Genomic DNA, 5032 nt, shown 5'->3' on the forward strand with positions numbered 1-5032 from the left:
TGTGTTTCATCCATGCCGTTCCATCTATTTCTCCAGATCATTTAGTGCTATGAAACAAAAAATTAGGTATATCCCAATCTAAAATGGACCACATTAAAGGAAACAATGTTTAATGAACATCTACCGTTAAAAACTTTTTGGGGACCATAAAAGTTTTGGATCAAGCTGATCTTTGTTTTTTCCTTTCATCTGGGTCTGTATGACCTAATCAACAGATTGGATGTCAAATAAACAGTACATTGGGCCTCAGGAGAATTTTAATGGTGGATATCCAATAACTATTGTTTTCCTGTGGTGTGGTCCACCTGAGATATATATCCCCCTCATTTTTTAGGATAAATCTCCAAAATGATATGTAAAAATGAATGAATAGAATGGATGAAACACATACATCATGGTGGGGCCCACAGAGCACCGACCACCAGCCACGGGGCTGGTGGCAGGGGAGTAGCCAATCCGTTTCCACTAAGTTACTCAGTACGCAATCCGCTTCCTTCTGAAAGTTGGAATTGGTAGATGACGGGTAGCTGGGGTAGGTGATAGGTGGGGCCGCCGGAAGAACCGGAATATGGCTCAGACGTAGGTGGGTTGGTGGATCCCTGACTGCGGAGCCCCCTGTGATGTATGTTCCTTACATCCACGCTGTCCATCCGTTTTGACAGCACATTTTAAGGTATTTTCTAAAAAAATGAAGTAGATCAAAATCTCATGTGGACAACACCACCAGAAACAGTGGTGATTAAATACTCACCATTAAAACTTCTTATGGGCCAATGAAATGTTTATTTTCCATCAAACCTGTTGATAAGGTCACAATGACCTGAATGAAGGGACCACACAAATATCAGCTTGATCCAAAACTCTAGTGGCCCACAAAAGCTTTCAATGGTCAATCACTACTATTTCCTGTGGTGTGGTCCACCTGAGATTTTTATATGCTTCATTTTTGTAATCATGCCATAAAATTATCAGTTAAAATGAATGCATAGCATGGATTTAAAGTTCATACATCACGGTGGGTCCCACAGTCAGGGATCCACTGAAGCCGCTGGCCTGGCTGAGACATCTATCTACAATACACGTGGGCAGATGATGTGTCAATCAGGTAAACTGACCTACCACACAGCTTGATGGCTTCTGCTTGTACTAGCAAACCTATCAGGCAATCTTAGCCGTTACTTTCTTTTCCAGTTTAGCCACTGAATATAACGTTTTCTACGGGCGATTTGTTGGCCATCGATTACATGGAAATGATTATACCCTTTAAATGTGAAAGTCTCGAGTCCAACCAGCTGGATCAAAGTTACGGTCCACTCGGTAGATGAATTCCAACTTTTTCATGTGAGTAAAACATCCAAACCGTTAAATATGTTTTGAAAATCATGAAAGATCGTATTATGCAAAAATAATCCAGATCCACCCATCAAATAGACCTCAAATGTATTTTGTTGTTTACCAACGGCTATAAATTCTTATAAATATTCTGGCCCAAAAAATGAGTGGATAGGATTTCTTTTTAAGTGTCATGGAGAAAACTATTATTGGAAGGGTTAGATTTTTGAAAGAGATGATAATTTGGATGTTGTTCTCTGGATGGACCATAGATTATAATCCAAACCGGTTGAACTTGAGACCTTCTCTTTCACGACGTACAACTCGAATCTCCAGGAGCAAAGCTCTCGTTTTCGCACAACACGTACTCACATCAGCCAGTTTGGTGGTGTGTGGTACACCAGCCAATCCGCTTCCGTTTCGTGGGCTATTTCCGTCATTTCATTTTTATATGCCAGTTCGTACGCATGTACTCATACGTAATACAAACGGTGGACTCCACGTTACACGAGCCAAGAACAAAATAACTCCGCGAAGTGGTCCTGACTGTACAGTCAATTGTTCTATATTAACGGACGAATTTACTGCTTGTATAACGTTTCTGAAAAATCTATCCGTACATCCATTTTATCATATCATTTTAGTATGTGAGACCAAAAATCAGATGCATCCAAAATTCAAGTGGGCCGCATGAGAGGAAACAGTGAAGTTTCAGTGACCACTGTTTAAACATTTATATGGGCATAAAAGTTTAGTTTAATTTAATAGTTTTGTATTTTCACTTCTTTCCACTGAGCATGAACTTATAACAATTTAGATGGCATATAAACACCAAGATGGAGCCCAAGAAGGTTTCAACGGTGGAAAACTCTTTCTCCAGATCTCCTTCTCGTATTATCACTTTTGGATACAGCTAATTTTTGGTCTTATGTAGTAGAATATCCGAAAAAACGGATGGACGGAGTAGATTTTTCAATAGCATTATTGTGGGTCCCGCTTAACTTCCCAGCGCAGGAAATCCGCATCCTCTGGACTGAACTTCGTCCGTTACTCTGAAAAGGGACGCCCCGTCACTTTCGATCGATGGAAACAGTTATCAGTCCAGGCCGCCGATATACATAAAGGGGAACGGATTGGCTACTCCCCTGCCACCAGCCAATGGCTATATGGTTGGTGCTCTGTGGGTCCCACCATGATGTATGTCTTTCATCCCTGCCATCCATCTATTTTTAGAAATCATTTTAGGATATAAGACTAAAAATTAGATATATTCAAATCTAAAGTGAACCACATTATAGGAAACAGTGTTGAATGAATGTTGACCATTAAAAATTTTTTGGAGGCTATAAAAGTTTTGGATCAAGCTGATCTTTGTTTTTTCCCTTCATGTAGGTCTGTATGACCTAATCAACATATTGGATTTCAAATAAACATTACAGTGGGCCTTAGGAGGATTTTAATGGTGGATATCCATTCACTATTGTTTTCCTGTAGTGTGGTACACGTTAGATTTATATATCTCTTATTTTTTTGATCAAGCAATAAAATGATCCGTAAAAATGGATGAACAGCATGGATGAAACACATACATTATGGTAAGGCCCACGGATCATTGACCACCAGCCACTGCACTAGTGGCCGGGGGAGTAGCCAATCCGTTTCCTACATAAAGCTTGGGTGGGTCCAATGTGATGTTTGTTAGAAATCTATTCCGTTCATATATTTTACAAGCTCATCACATTGGGACTAAAATAAAACTCAAAATAGTATGAAGAAACAGTGGGGATTCAATTACCACCGTTGAAACATTTGTATGGCCACATAATTTTTGTAATAGGCTATTTTTTCTGTTTTCCCCTTCATCTCATTGTATTTGGCCCACTATCTGAAGGGCTACAAAAGTTTTGAATGAAACTGGAAGCCATGTTTACCTTAATGTATTGGATGTCAAATAAATATTACAATAATCCTTGAGTAATTTTTAATAGTAGGCTTTCAATTACCATTATTTTCTTATAGTGTGGTCCACTTGAGATTTAAATATATTTTATATTTGGTTTTATGCCCTAAAATTGATAGGGTGCATTCAAGAATTGGCCCCATTTTTTGTACAGTGAAGATTTGATCTAAATTCAATCTTCAAGGCACAATAGCATGATGCATTATGTGTCCCATCCAACCCAATCCGTGCATGATCCTTTCCACTCAACCGATGTCCCACTGCCTCTTCTGCAGGCTATGTTTCATAAAAAGGCGTCTGATGGTGATCTTCAACCCAAAATCTACTTAAAATAGCTATTGATGATAAAAATTGGAAATGATAAGATTGATATACATTTCCAAGTTATGGAGTCCACCATGTCATATATGCAAATCTACTCTGTCTATAAGGTGAGAATAATTATTTCAACGGTACATACAAACTATCAGCTCGATAGCAAACTCCAACGGGCCACGTTATTGGAACACTGTAAAATTGCTCCTAAAATCTATAATTTCAAGCAGTGTGGCGCACCTGAGTTTTATATCAAGCTGACTTTTGCATCTTCACTTTATCCCCGTGAGTTACACCTGATAAATGGATTTGATGAAAGATAAACACCATGTTAGTCTCCCACACAAAACTATAGTTGGCATCCCATCCTATCGTTCCCTATGGCGTGGCCCACCTGAACTGAAGATCTTGCGGATCTTCCGTCAAGGGTCTAGATCGAGGATAGAACCCGATGGACGGAGTGGATGCTTCATGTAAAGCATTGCATGCACCACAATGATCACGTGTTTTTACAGGTGTTGGTGGGTCCCACTTGATGAGCGATCCCCTTATCATACAGGGCCATTTGACTGGCGGATATAGATGGGCCATTGATTGGGGTGATCAGGCGGAGTAGTTACCTTCTTCACGAAAAGGTTTCAAAAGAGAATCGGGATCTCGTGGCGTACGGTGATACAAGTGGCCCGGCCTTTCTCTTGCTTTCACCCTCTTTCTCAATCCATCCGCTGAGATATCGATTCCCTTCACGTATGTCGCGACTCACACAAATTCGTCATTATCGCACCAAACTACATAAACGCTGAGATGGACAGTTGATCGACACCGTTCATTTCCTGTAGATTACTGGGATTGAAACAACTCTTGTTTACGGTCGTCTGCATTTGGTTATATATTAATCGTCCCGATCAAATAATTGTGGCCCATCGTTCTTGTAACCAAATGATGGAGTGTTCCAACCGTCCAATCATCTCTGCATGTGGGCCCCGATGTCACGCATGCTGCTTGATCGTTTCGACTCACCCCAACCGTACACAGCTTTCTCCACGTAAAACTTCGGCGATTCGCACGACGACAGATCAAAGAGGTGAATCGCGGTACATGTGCCAACAACGTATCACACGTGTACGAGATCCGGGAAAATAATCATGTAGAGTCGGCCGAGAAACTTACAGATCTCATAAATCAAGGCACCTTTTTCATCTGATGGGCCACAATCATGGGAGGAAACATATACGACTAGAAAGAAAAGCAGCAACGGCCTATATTAACAGCGAACTTTGGCCCCTGTAGTGATGGAATCGACCTGGCTTTTGGAACTGCCGATACTCAATTTGCGGCCGCACCTTTTTTATGACTAACATTTTTTATACGTGTGCTAAGTTTCCAAGCGTTCCTACAATCACCTCTTTAGCTATCTTGGTTCCT

This window comes from Magnolia sinica, chromosome 6 (genome assembly GCF_029962835.1).
Source record: "Magnolia sinica isolate HGM2019 chromosome 6, MsV1, whole genome shotgun sequence".
Lineage (NCBI taxonomy): Eukaryota > Viridiplantae > Streptophyta > Magnoliopsida > Magnoliales > Magnoliaceae > Magnolia > Magnolia sinica.